This window comes from Cyprinus carpio, chromosome A14 (genome assembly GCF_018340385.1).
Source record: "Cyprinus carpio isolate SPL01 chromosome A14, ASM1834038v1, whole genome shotgun sequence".
Taxonomy (NCBI): domain Eukaryota; kingdom Metazoa; phylum Chordata; class Actinopteri; order Cypriniformes; family Cyprinidae; genus Cyprinus; species Cyprinus carpio.
In genome coordinates, this window is record NC_056585.1 from 18,804,625 (window position 1) to 18,821,610 (window position 16,986).

At 37.4% G+C, this 16,986-nt stretch overlaps 1 protein-coding gene across 1 annotated transcript in view; it reads right to left on the reverse strand.

Moving 5' to 3' along the window:
- The window catches only part of diaph2 (diaphanous-related formin 2), a 379,799-nt gene that overhangs the window by 110,629 nt on the left and 252,184 nt on the right, over positions 1 to 16,986 (reverse strand). The gene's annotated exons all lie outside the window — the stretch shown is intronic.

Genomic DNA, 16,986 nt, shown 5'->3' on the forward strand with positions numbered 1-16,986 from the left:
TTTTTTTGCCCTTTCCCCTTCATTTGCAAAGTGGAACAAGGCTTCCCGCTGAGACTGGCCCTCCCCTTACTTATCAGCATGCACAGGACCAGGCTTTGAACCCCAACACTGTTTCTCAATTTCACATGCAAACACACTGCTACTCATAATTAATATATTTGAATATGGATCACACTGCACCATTTCATATCACGGAACAAAACAAGGAGGAAAATAAAATGCAAATCACCTAGATGTAAAGGAAAGGTCACATCTAAAAAATAGTTAGACAGAAGCGATATAAACTTGTCCCAGTGCTAAATAAGTTGGCAATTCATGTACATAATTTGCTCAAAATCTGCTTCTTAAGGATGAGGGTGTGGGGTAAGACGTGTCATTGGGTAACTGTCCTAGTAATTATGGTCATGTGGCCATATATTTAGAAAGAGACAATCATATACTGTTGTTTTGTGATGCATATACTATAATATACATACTCTGACAAAAGTAGCCTACTATAAAAAATATGCGTTCATATTTTTCATTTAAAATAAAATCAATAACTCAAAATACCACTTGATACAGTACTGTTGCCAGCAACATGTAAAATACTATTATAGTTTTTGTTATTGTTGGAATCAGATTTAATTTTTTATATATTTTGCTTTTATGTTATTTTCAGTTAAATATTTAGGCATGTTCATTTAGCCAGTTTTATCTAAAAATTAGTTTTTATTCATTTTTATTTCATTTTTAGGTATTTTAACATATGTTAAATTAAATGTTGCCTTGAAAATTTACTTCTTACATTATGGAAATATTATATTATATTATGGAATTATAATAACCCTGGCAAGATGTCACTGATCAACTTATTAAATTTCTTTGGCACTATGTTTATAACAGCATTTTCTAAATTCATTTGATACCAGTTACCCTGAAATAAAATTTCTCCTTGCCTAGAGGACAACTTGAGTTAAAATGACACAGCTTACCCCACTTTATCCTACCAAACTATAAATACAATGAAGCTCAAGATTTTGACTTCCCTGATGGTGTCCTTAAGGTCTGTCTCACAAAGACTAATGGATTCTCACAGCTGGCTGATGAGTGGTGTGATTCCTTTCACCTCCTATCAAAGTAGACCATTTCACACGTTTCAACATCCAAAAAAAAAAAAAAAAAAAAAAAAAAGGACAATCACGGCCTGCTGCAGCTGTTCACCACTACTAAAATGTGTGTGTGTGTGTGTGTGTGTGTGTGTTGTGTGTGTGTGTGTGGATTCTATATATATATATATATATATATGATTATATATATATATATCAACGTATAAAATAAGTAATAATAATAATAATACCTAGATGCAATCTCAGAATTAATGATAATAATAAATATATTAACAACAACAGCAGCAACAACAACACAAATAAATAAATAAGTAATAATAATAATAATAATAATACCTAGATGCAATCTCAGAATTACAGTCTGGCACAACAACCAATAAAAAAGTTTTACCAAATTTACCCATTTCAATTCATACGAGGGAATAGTTGGCATGAAATGAACAAACAAAAACCTAACAGTGACAAATCAACAAACAAAGAACCAACACAATAAAATTGCGCCAAAAACAGACAGAACCGCGTGAATAAATAAAAATAAAGAACCTGGCCGCCAAAGTGTGACTGGACCTCCTTCAACTTGGTAAATGATTCAAGCTTACAGGATCAACAACAGCCCTTGTGTGTTGTGTGATCCCTACCAGAGATGATTTGATTTGTGTATGTGGGGCATCAGGGAATACACTAAGTCATGATTGACAGCCTTGATAAGGACCTTTCTCTCCCTATCCTGTGATCTGAAAAATGTCACGCGCCTGATCTCAATTTTGCAGATGACATGCGCCACCAGCCACAAAGGTCAGAGCAGGTTTGGGGACTGCCGTCTTATTGATATCCGCGACAAACATGAAAAATGGGATTTGAAATGATCCGCCATCTGTTTTAACTAGCACAAGCTGCTACTTACATCATAAGATAATTACAGTATATAAAAAAGCTGATCTGTGAAGCAGGGCTCTGCTGGAGCGCAGTGCGGTAGGCGAGGTAGTGTCTAAGGCAGCCTGGGAGAATGAAGGAGAGGTAGGCAGACCTGATATTTACAAGAATGTACCTTTGACTCCACCAAAAGTCCACCTTGTTGCCCTACTGGCTGTCAGTGATATGAACAAGGATGAACCATAAGGATCAGGCCAGTATTTCAGAGTTACTACTTTTTTCTTTGGCACAAAAAAAAAAAAAAAAAAACACTATACATTTTAAATTTTGACATTTACATTTAATTTTAAATCTCATAAAGCTTATTTTGCATTTATTATTTAATCGTAAAATATTAGATAGAGCACATCCTTCTTGTTTAGCCATGATTAATTAGCGTTACATTAATTTTCACTGAGCGGTCACAAACTGTTATTTGGAAGATATGAATTTGTCATTTCTTCTTAAGAAGCCTCTATTATTTCACATAAGGATAATTTGGAGTTACAATTTTCAAGATGTAACTATGTCAAAACATCTCCTGTGATCCTGCTGCACATTAAAGCAAGGATCCTTCCCTAAAATCCTTCAAACTCACGTGTTCTCAGTGTGACTCCCGTGTTCACCAGGCACAAACCACAGTGGCTAAAATTACATAAACAGCATTTAGCTAGTAAGGCTGTAATCACAAAAATAATTGCAGAAGAAGGGCTACATTTGAGGCGAAAGAGTGCATCGTGAGCTTGGGGAATCTGTTGGGGGCAGCTGATTTTACATATAAAGTGCCTGATATTACTTTCATTAGATTCATATTTTTTTTAATCATTATTTGGCACTTCAGTCATTTAATTGTGTTCGGAGAGACTTCTTTAGTTGTGGTTAATCATGGCTCAGTTAAGGCCTGTTTCTCATTGCAACAGCAGCTGAGTGCTGCACTGTGGGATGTTATTGGGAAACTACAGTGCTAAACAAAGGTGTCTTGCAATACATTTCCCCCACACAGAGCAAGATTTTAATAACTCTACCAGTGTGGAGACAAATATTGCTGTGAGATAAGACGCTGCAGGTGGTTAGACACCATGTTTATCACTGACACTTAACGAGCACACAACAAATAACAACAGTAAAAATGATATTGCTCATTAAAGGATCATTTTTCAAAACATTAAAAAAAAAGTATCATGGATGTTTCTGCAAAGCTATTAAAATAAAGGGCAAGCGGAGGCATCATGCGGCTCACAGAAACTTCGAAACATTTTAAGAAGAACGTAAATTGTGAAGTCTAACAGTAAAGAAAAAAGAAGCGGCGGGTGGGGGAGGGGACAAAATAAGATAGAATTGGGCCTGTAAATGCTTTTGTTAGCGGCCAATAGAAAGCACTCAAGCACAGACAAGCTGTAATTCGGTTTCCTTTCACAGCTCGAGCCAAATCCAGGTCATCTCCTGTATGAGGTATGCTTTTCTTCGGCTGTCTCTCACCTCTGCCTGACTGCATACAACAGACAGCCTGAAAATTGCCAACATCCACTCTTATCTAGTAGCTCTCAAAGAAATAAGTGACAGAACATAAAACAGTCAGGATTAAAAAGGGCCAAGACATCCATGATGACTCTAAATTGTGATGTTCTGCATGGCCAATGCATCCAAAAAGGCATCTTTACATCTTGTTTCTTCTGAGAGAGTGATCTTTTTTTATTGGATGGAAGTGGTTTTTGAAAAAGTAACTAGTATTGAGGAGGAGGAAAAAAGGTGTCTGTCGGTTTCCTTTATATAAGCATACCTCTCAATGATTTTAAGACACAAAAACCTGACCACCCATTCAAATAGGCATTTACTGGCTAAAGGACCTGGATTCAAAAAACAGATGACTAAATAAGACATCTGTGCACATGGAAACAAATACTGTCAACATCCATTTCCAATATCTCCTGATGGCTCAGTTTGTGAAAGCTAACCAGCCTGGATCAACCTCTCTTCAGAAGCTGGGGAAGAGGGGAAAGACAGCAACTACCACAAAAAAGTAGCAATGCTTGTTTAAAAAAAAAAAAAAAAAAAAATCTACAACTCTAAGTCTGTATACATATGCCTGCTTTGTTGTGCTCCATGTGCAACAGTACTGCAAACCTGGTCCAATGGATGCATTCATTATTACATTCTAGTTATTCCAAAACAAATGGGGTCACCATGAACAACTGCAAAAGTGTGCTTTCATGGACCACTGGAACTTAATTGGAGCACAACCAAATCAGTCCTCAACAAATCAAAACTGGTTTCACCTTTAAGTGAACATAAAACAGCACACATAACCCAATTTACTTCCATAATGTGTCATATTGAGTGAAACAAGTTATTCAAAGAGAGAAAAACGTAGGCTGTGACTCGGTTTTATCCACTGGCAATTGATTAGATTGTGAAAAGTGGGCATCAAATAAAACCAGACCGTGATGCAAGCTTGCAGTTGATTTTACAGGACAACGGGACAGCTCCGGAAAACTAGTAATACTAATAAAAAAATTAATTAATAACAATTTTGACTTCAAAGAAAAGCGAGAATCAATCCATGACTGTTTTTTTTTTTTTTTAGTTCAACTGAAAACAAGGAACAAGAGTGTTGATTCAGCTAAGGTGCAGAGTCAAAATTATGTAAGGAAAGCGTACCGCGCTATTACTGCAAGCTATTTATCGAGCACTGCAGAAAGTTGTCAGGACGAGGTTGTTTTGTCTTGCAAATAACCTCCAAGGAAAAGGTTTTGACGTTGGTACGGTTTAGTCATGCATGTCATCTGAAGAACTACAGCATTATCTTTTCATTCATCAATTCATTTTTGTTTCCCTTTATTGTTTTGCCTCCAGATAACCCCCTGATAAAGCCTCTCTGAGATTTGTCACATCTGGTAAACACTCTAAATCAACACTACTTGTTTGTTCACTGCAGCATTCAGATAGATTCAGTGAAAAAGAAACATTGTAGCTGGATATTCAGAGTTGTTTCAAACCTATTTGATTCTGACAGCTTTTGACAGGTCGGACTCAAAAGCTCTATCAGGCTACCAGGTGGAAATACCAAATGGTAAGATGAAGGTAGAGGGGGTGGAGGGATGTAGGGGAGTCAATAATGAGACACGCTCCTTCACACCCATGCAAAGCTAGACCAGCAACATAAAACAGCCACAAAAAAATAATTTAAAGAAAGAAGAAGAAAAAAATAAAAAAGCTGGCCTAAACCTGTCCAACAATCCCAGCATGCCGAGAGGTTGACAGTGACAGGACGTATTTCTTGCCTGGCAAACAGCATTATTTTCATTTTCTGCTGCATTGTCGACTCTCATCCAGGTGTGCTGTCAGTATTTCTAAGCAGAGCAGTCAGCCTCTACCCACACAGCCGGACAGAGAATGAAACAGGGTGGGGGGTGCTGAAACATCTCTCCGATATTCTAACAGGCAAAAAAACACATCTCTACGATATTCTAACAGGCAAAAAAAGGAAGAGGAATAAAGAAACATTTCATAAAAGCCATCACTCATACAGGGACAGCTGGGGCTGACAGGCCTGCTTCTTGCTCCTGATATGCTCTCTGACAGACTGTCTACTCACCCAGCAGCCTGTTGTGTAGCTGAGAGGACATCCTGCCCTAAAGAGTCAGTCTCACCTCGACTGCAAAAGAAATACAAGAAGAGTAGCCACCTTCACTGGACATTAAGCGGTCATCACATCATAAGCAGGCTGCCGGAGTCAGACACAACAGAAGATGGGCAATGGCTAACGCAACACAATGAAAGAGTGAAAACTCTTGGTTTGAAACTACAGGGCCATGAGTGGAGAATCAATATACACATCAAGTATATCAATCCAAAAAACAGATATAGATAAAAAAGAATGCCAATATCCTTGAATTTTCTGAGGTCCTCCAGGAAAACAGGATCTGTACAGATTCTGTAAATGGTAAATATCTCTTACTAGATTTTTTTTCCCCTCTCAGATGTTCACTTTGCTTTTGATCTAAAGTGCCAGAATCTGTGTATGTGTGTGTGTGGTTTGTGTGCTGCCCTCAGCATCTTAATCCAGACATGTTTGGCATGCATGTATGTGTGGTGCAGATAAGGGCAGCATTTTTGGAGAGCTGAGCCAAAGCAGCAAATGTAGGGCACATCTCCATGGATTGATCTACAGGGGGAATGTATTCTGTAGGTGTGACAGGAGAGAAAAAAAAGAAAAAAAAAAAAAAAAAATTAAGAGAACGGGGCACACCTCATTAGAGGTGAAGTCTACAGGCTCTGTGAACTACTTTATTAATCTATGTTCATGTTAATTTCTACATGTCATAATACTTTTTGTAACATTTTAAGTATAAATTAACATGAATGTATTAAAGGGGTAGTTCACCCAAAAATAAAAATTCTGTCAGTAATTACTTACCCTCAAGTCGTTCCAAACCTGTAAGACCTGTTCATCTTGGAACACAAATTAAGATATTTTTGATGAAATCTGAGAGCATTCTGACCCTGCATAGACAGCAACGCAACTGACATGTTCAAGGGCCAGAAAAGTAGTAAGGACATTGTTATAAAAGTCCATGTGAAATCAATGGATCAATTTATGAAGCTATGAGAATATGTGCAAAGAAATAAAAAATAATGACTTTATTCAACAATTTATTCTCTACTGTTTCAGTCTTTGAAGCCCATTTGCAACAAATGACTTTAGGTGTTGAAGTTTTCACAAAACCAAACTGTTTAAAATCACTGATTCATGCAGGAACTATGAGCGAGTCACTGAATCAACCACTCCACAAATTCATTCAGGAATGAAATCCAACTGCTGTATGTTGCTCAGAGATCTAATGGTTAAATCTGCTGTGGCTTTATTTAAAATTGTTTTAGTTGTGTCATAACATGAATGTGCTCTTACATTACAAGCATGCATTCTTGACATATGGTATTATAATAAAGCCATAAAAATAAAGTAAAAAAAAAATACAAATAAAAAAATAAACCTACAACAAACCCTGCAAAAGGGAACACTAGCCATGCATATAAAATAATTAAGTTTATACATCATGATTATGTCAAAATCCTATCATATAACCAAGGGCACATAAAAATAAAGATTCCACATTAAAATCATCACAGTAAAAGAATCTCCTCCATGTATTCAACAAATCATTTTTATATGTGAGAGAGAGAGAGAGAGAAAAAAATCACTTGTTTTCCAGTCCATGTGAAAAAGTTATTTTGGACTATACAATGAAAACAAAAAAAAACACAACACAGATCACAACACATAAAAACAGCTCTTTAAAACCTCACATCCACAAAAAAAAAAGGATAATAAAATATAATAAATATGTCCCCCCTCCCATTTATTTTGTTTGCTTCACTCGGACTCCAAACTACTTTGCCAGTGGCTGTGCCATATACTGAATAGATTCATGAGCACATTTGTGTCATATTTCCCCTTGGATTGTCAGTCTGCCTTGACATGTCACAATGGCAGCTCGAGGCAGAAAGTTGGTGGCCCCTTCTTTAGTGGGGGGTTGAGGGTGGGTTTAACAAGGCAGATTGGTCAATAACAGCCACTCCAGGCTTCCCCGGCTCTATTAGCGAAGGTCAGAGGTGCAAAAATACCAACATCAAGAAGAACCCATACTCGATCACAATGAAATCATCATTACCAATTGCCTGCTCGTGGAAGGGACTGCATTAAGCAGGAAATTGTGAGGCAACATCTACGCCGCAGATGGGTTGATACAGCCATCTCAGCTCATCCACAATATACGCTTTATGCCTATAAACAGGAGCTGCCTTTATTGACACAAACACAATTTAACAGCACTATTCAGCGAGATGACAGGATAAATCAAGGCCACTCTTATATATGTCAGTCAGGTAATGAGAGATATCAGCTGAACGAGAGGTGAGTATTCCTCTCACTGAGACTCTCTCATCCCACATCAGTCAGGGAACAGAGAGCGCCCAAAGCAACATTCAACCTGACCCCATTTAAGGCTTAACTAACAGCAGATATATTTTTGGTGTGTTCCCCCTCGCAGAGACATGCGGCTGAACTCCTGATCCCTGCTTGTTCTTTCTGTCCCCAGGGAAATTATCAATCTTTAATTATCCAGGCCCAGCACCAAGCAACGGGGTGGGGAACCATGGTGGCAGAGATGATATTCCCACAACGGACCACTCAGCACTGACGGGCAGATAAAATATTGGGCATATAGCGATACACTCACATACTTACATTTGCAGGGTGTCCTTGAACTAAAGGATTCTAGCATAAAGCAAAATCCTTTTTTAAAGAATCTATTTATTTTCTACAGATGGCTTTGAGGATGTGCAGTTCAAAGTGACCCTGCGAGAGTGAAAGGTTTAGCTGCACTTGAGGATGTATGATTTTCTGTGCCCGTAAAAGCACTTGTTTGATTCCTCAAAAGGTTTTAAAATGGCTCAAGTTGAGTTTTGGTCAGGATTTAGCACTTAAATAGAACAAGACTGGTTTCTGAAGCATGGGTTATACAGCATAAAGTATAACATACAGTCAGCCAGTCATTATAAAAAAAAAATAAAAATAAAAAAAAAAAGGTTGTATCATGCAAAAAGAGATTTATAAAGACTATTTATCAAATAAATCAATATATGAACACATAGAATGTACAAACCCAATTCCAAAAAAGTTGGGACACTGTACAAATTGTAAATAAAAACAGAATGCAATGATGTGGAAGTTTCAAATTTCAATATTTTATTCAGAATACAACATAGATGACATATCAAAAATTTAAACTGAGAAAATATATAATTTTAAGGGACAAATAAGTTGATTTTAAATTTCATGGCATCAACACATCTCAAAAAAGTTGGGACAAGTTGCATGTTTACCACTGTGTGTCATTGGGAAGCTTCTTTTACCACAGTCTGCAGACGCCTGGGGACTGAGGAGAAGTTGCTCAAGTTTAGGAATAGGAATGTTGTCCCATTCTTGTCTAATACAGGCTTCTAGTTGCTCAACTGTCTTAGGTCTTCTTTGTCACATCTTCCGCTTTATGACGCGCCAAATGTTTTCGATGGGTGAAAGATCTGGACTGCAGGCTGGCCATTTCAGTACCCGGATCCTTCTTCTACGCAGCCATGATGTTGTAATTGATGCAGTATTTTGTCTGGCCATTATCATGTTGGAAAATGCAAGGTCTTCCCTGAAAGAGACAACGTCTGGATGGGAGCATATGTTGTTCTAGAACTTGGATATACCTTTCAGCATTGATGGTGCCTTTCCAGATGTGTAAGCTGCCCATGCCACATGCACTCATGCAACCCCATACCATCAGAGATGCAGGCTTCTGAACTGAGCGCTGATAACAACTTGGGTTGTCCTTGTCCTCTTTAGTCCGGATGACATGGTGTCCCAGTTTTCCAAAAAGAACTTCAAATTTTGATTCGTCTGACCACAGAACCATTTTCCTTTTTGCCACAGTCCATTTTAAAGGAGCCTTGGCCCAGAGAAAATGCCTGCGCTTCTGGATCATGTTTAGATATGGCTTTTTTTTGACCTATAGAGTTTTAGCCGGCAACGGTGAATGGCACGGTGGATTGTGTTCACCAACAATGTTTTCCGGAAGTATTCCTGAGCCCATGCTGTGATTTCCATTACAGTAGCATTCCTGTATGTGATGCAGTGCCGTCTAAGGGCCCGAAGATCAAGGGCATCCAGTATGGTTTTCCGGCCTTGACCCTTACGCACAGAGATTGTTCCAGATCCTCTGAATCTTTGGATGATATTATGCACTATAGATGATGATAACTACAAACTCTTTGCAATTTTTCTCTGAGAAACTCCTTTCTGATATTGCTCCACTATTTTTTTTGCCGCAGCATTGGGGGAATTGGTGATCCTCTCCCCATCTTGACTTCTGAGAGACACTGCCACTCTGAGAGGCTCTTTTTATACCCAATCATGTTGCCAGTTGACCTAATAAGTTGCAAATTGGTCCTCCAGCTGTTCCTTATATGTACATTTCACTTTCCCGGCCTCTTATTGCTACCTGTCCCAACTTTTTTGGAATGTGTAGGTCTCATGAAATCCAAAATGAGCCAATATTTGGCATGACATTTCAAAATGTCTCACTTTCAACATTTGATATGTTATCTATATTCTATTGTGAATAAAATATAAGTTTATGAGTTTTGTAAATTATTCCATTCCTTTTTTATTCACAATTTGTACAGTGTCACAACTTTTTTGTAATCGGGTTTGTGTGTATGTATGTGTATATATATATATATATATATGATGGAAATATATATATATAGCCTCCGAATATATATATATATACACACACAACACATTAAATGTGTCTTCTCGTGTCTTCTCGTTGCTTTTGTATGTTCACTGGAGGCTTCATTTACCACAGGAAATTTATTTTAAGAGCAAGCACACCTGACAGCTATTTTTAATTCCGATTTATTATTTTTACTATTATTAAATAAAAAATAATAATACATTTCACAAAAAAGGTTAAACTTCTTTGCAAAATTATTGTAAACTGAGTGAATTCCCCCATTGTTCAGAGCTGAAGTAGTGTGTCAGAGAGCACTTGGTGAGAGTCACTGGTAAGAAGCTTTACAGACTCCCTTCTGAAGAATGAAAGACTAAAATGAATGGCAAAAATCAACACAGCATTTTTTTTTTCTGCCCTAACATTTTCTGTTGCGCAGCTGTGCTGAAGACAAGCGACAGCACAAGCGATCAAACTAAAGAGATAGGAACAGCTTCACGAGCCGAGGCAGACTTTTGAAAGAGCGTTACTCTTGCATACTGAATTTTCTGTTGACATACAGCTTGCACTTCACAAAACAAGGTCTTGACCACAATCATCAAAACGCATGCTTTATGACCGCTGTGCTCCAGTTAACTCTAGAAAGAAGAACAACCAATACAGAACAGCAACTGATTCATGTGGCAGCTCAACACCAGAACACCCTCTCTGCTCTTACAATTTCCTCTCTTGTCCTAGCTTAGTCTCCCATGAATTACAACCACACAATGTTACTAAACAAGACACAGCCATTTACATTACGGACAAGACAAATAGAACGAAAAAGGGGCAGCACCTGAACAATTACACTGATTCATTTTCCATATGCAGGACATGATTAATGTTAAGGTAACACTTCTGTTATAAGGCAAGGAATGCATATGAAGGGGGAGCCATGCACTTCCATACTGCAGGCTCTGCCAACTGATTCCACCTGTGTATATTTATTGTGTATATAAATACGTACACATGCATGTATATATTTAAGAAAAATGTTATGTTTATATATTAAATATATTTATTTATAATATAAATTATATGAATACATGTAAATACATGTAAATATTTTAAAATGTATATACTGTATGTGTGTGTCTTAATATATACACATAATAAATATACAAATTACACACACACACACACACACACACACACACATATTATTGATGATTGCCTAGCACTTTTGTGATGTAATATAACAGGTAAAACTGCTACCCGCATCCATCCACTGATTTTTTTTTGTGGGCAGCGGGTGTAACGGAGCAGCCCAAGAGGGATGAACTTCATGAATAAGTAAAGGGGAAAGTACAATGCCACTCTGATTTCATGGTCGCTCCCCATGTCCCAGCCCTTCCTTGAGACTCAGCACATTTCTCCCTATCATCCCAGGATGATCAAAACACATTCTAATTAACAACGCCCTTGATGGAGGTGGATGGTAATGGATGAGACAGGAAAGTCGAAAGCTCCTCTGCCCAGAGGGAAGCTCGGCCTGGGGAGGCAGGCCATGACCGCTTCTGACCTTTACCTGGGCAACATATTTTTTATAGGCCAGCTGGCACAGAGGTATTAAGGGATGCAATCATGTGTGTCAGGAAGCAGTGGTGAGTTGACATGGGATTGCTAGCACATATCTCCTATCCAAACAGATTTTTTTTTTTAAACGAAAAACCAAGATTATGTTGCTGAGGTGCATAAAATATTTAACAAATTATAAACAAAACCCCTTACACGGATCTGTACTGCCAGGACAAATGAAGAATTGTCATCATGATTATCTTTGAGAATAATGTCAGGTCAAATCCAAATTGACATCAAAATTGCATTCTACAACACCCCTTGAGCAATAAATAGATTGCATACAGTAAGAAACTGCACAAGATATAAATAATAAATAATACCAGACGGAGATAGTGAAAGCATGTAAGACAAACATCCTTCTGAATCACATTTACAGATTCAAGCAAATGCCAAATTGTTACTCAGCTTAAAAGATACATGGGATGATGCAATCAAGATTGATTAGCAAACAATTGCAGTTTCAATTTAAATTTGTCAAGACAGTATTTTGAATTAGCATAACAATGATAGAATACAGAGCAGTTAACTTAGGGCAAGAGCTGAAGTATTGTATAATGTGATCAAAGCTGAGGTCAGATCAAAAGAGCTCAACAATAAGGATGCTCCGCTGGCCCACAGCCAGTTGACAGAACTGTTACATGCTCTATTTGGCCAGTGCTGTGTTGCTGTTAGACATGTGCGGTATTCTGTAATTCGATATACCACGGTAATGAATATGCACAATATTGTTATCGTGGGCAATTCTAAATACTGTGAATAATTATATATTAAAAATTATTCCAAATTTTGAATGCATTTTAAGATTTTTTTTCCCATCAACTGATCAAAATGCACAACACCCCTGTATGCTGCGTGAAAGACGCGTGCGCACTCTGATGTAAACAAGCGCGGATGAGAAGCTCTTGGCAGAAGAGACGTGAGAGACGCTCTGGAAGAAAGCACACTTTCACTCTCTGACTGCAGATGCCGCTAAACTGCAGAAATTCAGCCGTTACCCCGGAAGCCCTGTAAACAAAGCAGCTGCACTACTTTCTGTTTCTAAAACGCATTTAAATTATTTAAACAACCATTCCGATTTGTGTATTTTTCTATGATGTTCATCACAGCGCCAAACACTAAAAAACCTCCACCCCAAAATGAAAATTTTGCCATTTATCACTTACCCCCATGTTGTTCCATTCCCGTAAAAGCTCCATTCTTCTTTGGAACATAATTTAAGCTAACCTGTAAAAAAACTCAAGTCTTTGGAACACAATTTAAGCTATTTTGGATGAAAACCTGGAGGCTTGAGTTATCCCATAGACTGCCAAATAGCAGTGTCAAGGTCCATAAAAGGTATGAAAGTCGTTGCAGAATTGTTATTATTTAACATGAAGCTAAGACGTTTTTTTTTTTTTTTTTAGGAATGTAGTACATGAAAATTTGTGATTTGGATTTCTCTGATATAAATAACAATTACATCATGCATCTGGTAAATGTTTGTTTTTCTCTGATATACTGAACATTACTGCTACAAATTGCACTGATTTAAACTTGTCACCAAGGTAATTTTACAAAGCTGGCAAACATAATTAGGTTTTGTTGAAATGGCAATAATGACCTGAGACATTCATCATCAGAATTTGTCATTTAGAATGCACTAAAAAATTATAAACCAATCAGTAATGTTTTGCATTGCCATAAATTTCCAGCTGTCATCATAGGTGTATAATTTACAGCTAGGTATTAATACAAATTAATCTATCTATCTAATGTGTCATAGTGTGTGTGTGTGTGTGTCTATCTATGTTTTCGAGATTTGAAGATTTGAGACTTAAAGAAATGCAACCTAGAGATCCATCCATCCATCCATCCATCCAGACTTCCTTTCCCGGACTCTTTCTGTTCCACTATCTTTGTGGAGATTTGAAGGTTTGGGACTGAAGGAAAGGTATTCTGCAGTCACCAATCAAGGAAGAACTGAATGGAGACAATAACTTTCTCAAGTAAATCAGGCAGAACTGATTGCTCTTTTCAATCAAGTATATTAAAAGTGCCAGTTCCAACATTTGTAGATGGATATGTGATTACTGAATGTGTGTGCACAACCTTTTGGAACAGATCTTGATGCAACAGGAAGAAATCACCTGATTTGGTCTTCCCTCATGCGTGTGGGGGCAAAGTACACTACCCGAGCACAGAGATCAGACAAGAACATGGGACATGTGATGGGAAGCTTATCAGAACTACATACACTAAGAGGACCATGAGAAGATCCTGGTGTACAATCAGAGTATCCGGGCTTTACACAAAGCTCAAACAGCAGAGATCAGCAGCGTGTAGAGCCGTGTGCTCCTGTGGGCACAGGCAGACTGGGACAGGATAGGGTTTGTAGCGCTCCAGTGCTCTTGTGTTCTGGTGTGCAACCCTGAAAAATGCCTAAAAAAAGCCGCTTTGATGGGGAGACAGGGATAAAGTGGAGGAAGTATTATTCTTAAGAGACAAAAATGCAAACAGTACTTAGTTAAAAAAAAAAAAAAAAAACAAAAAAAAAGAGACGGAAAGCCCAAAGGTTAGCTCTGAGCAGCAGAGAAGAGGGTGAAAAAGAAAAACAAGAACTTAAGAAAAGAGAGGTGGTAGGAATTATAGAGCATGAGAGGTGGTGTCTAAACGTGGCTCAGGGTTAAGGTAAGATGTGCTACTATGTTAAACAAAAAAAAATAAAAAATAAATAAATAAAAAGATTCATGTTCTCTCGCCACTCTGACATGAACAGAAAGGTCTCGAAAAGATCATTAGCTAAAACTGAATTATTCATTCATGACTACTTCAACACTTAACCAGGTGGGACATCTGTATGCAATGCATTACATGTAAGACTGCCAGATAAGGCCTAAAAAATGATTTAAAAATTCTATATAAGATATATTTTTACACAGTATTTAATTTTCAGCATCAGTTTGCCATTAAGCATAATGAGCTTTGATGAAACGGTCAAAAGTTAATATTTACAGTGTACAGGAATCAATTAACACATTGCTTAATATATAACTCATTGTGTTATATATAAATAAAATTAGAATTTACACTTTAAAATTCACACTTTAAAATGCATAATAAATTGAGTTATATATAAATAAAACAGTGGCGTTCTTTAAAATTCATAATAATTGTTAACACATCTATAGCAGGGTGGCATTTCTTGCTGTAAGATTCTCACAGAGCTGACACCGGCTTACAGTGGCATTCAAACTAACGAACTAAATCAGAGCCACAAACTGCTTAACCGTCATTCCAAATTAGATAAAGACCACTTACAAAGAACCGATTCTCTCTGAAATGTCTCTCTTCAAAGAATTAGGTTTGTGTGTTCATTCAGCCATCTACCTTGACAAAGATACAACTGGTCTATTCAACAGTGACCGCATCCTTCACAACAAAGCACTAAATTACTTTTATTAGATTAAATAAGCAATTAGGTAACTAACAAAGTAAATAAAGCTCAAGGGCTTCAACCAAACAGTTCCAAATGGAATTAAATACAAATTAGCTTATTGACAGGAGAAATTATGCCATTGCCGGCATATGCATGCCTGTATTTTTTTCCCCTGAAGGAGATGAACTGAGACATACATTTCATGTGACAATAATACGGGAGATTATTGCATTCACTGAGGGTCTTCATTTCCAAATCTGTTCGAAATGAATGAGAGTTAAATTCGCAGAAATCTCCCTCAGCATAGTGGGAAGCACTAAAGCTCTTAATCACTGCAAGCCATAAAAAGAATCCATTCCACAATGTCAGAACGGCTGTGTGAGACTCCGCCACCATCCCTGCTAAGCTACCTCCCCATTTGGACTCTTAACCTTTCCTGCCAGCCATACTGTGAAACATATGGGCCCCTTGCGCTTCATTATAGTTCCTTCATCAACCCTCAGAACTGCTTTGCACCATTCTAATGAAACTTGTCTATTCACAGCATTGGAAACGGCTGGATTTACACATAGCAGAAGGATTAAGAAAGGCTCTTTGGCCATTAACTGGTTTTATTTCATTCTCTGCAAAAGCTCTAATTATAGTCTGCGGGGCCAATTGCGTCCAGTCTCCTGTGTTGATCTCTGTAACATTAGTTCATCTAATTCAAGCCATAAAAAGCCTCAAAGCTCACGGCTTAAAAGAAGACCACAGGAGAAAACCAATAAAGGATTTGTCGAACACCATAAGACAGCGTGATTTAGATAGACGGAGTGAGGTATAGATGAGGGTAAATATCTCAAGGTCACACCTGACAGAGACCCATACATTTCTAAAGGACGCCGCTGATATATGCAGATTGGGATGATAATGTCTTCACAAACCAAAGCTGGTTGTTCAGTTAACCAGGCTTAACATATTTAAAGGGAATTCTATTTGAATAAACATGATAACAGCTTATGGGTGGGAAGAAATAAAAGGATAGACTTCTGGATCAAAATAAAGCGCATCTTTATCTAGCCTGAAACAAACATGCAGCTAAACTGAATAACATAGCATTATCACCAAACCATCCAAACTGACACTAATAACACCATCACAAGCATGCCAGAAAACTGAGTCATTTTACTATAATATTACATTGTGCCTTAACAGCAAGCAGACTGAAAAGGTTGAACAAATTGAATTCTTGATAAAAATCACTTTATTTTCTATCAACAAGAACTTTCTGTGCTGTATGGACACTCTATATTTAACTGAAGTAGCTATTGTAGCAGCCATTGTGAACTTTGCTTTAAAAAAAAAAACAAACAAACAAAAAAAAACCCTGCAACTATCATCAAGGATAATCGTTTGTTCTAACACTTATTTGTATCCAGTTTTATAGGGAGAAAAAAAAATATGACTCACATTAATTTTCATTATGTCAAGCACTGCAACTGTATTAGTGTCCTGATATAACTGGAGGTTTAGTCACAAAATATGCTACACAATGCTGCTAAGACCATAAATGCAAATGTAATCAGTCAATTAAACCATAATAATCATTGACAACAATTATATTGTACTCCACTTAAGAAATCATGTTCAATACATGTTCATATAAACATAC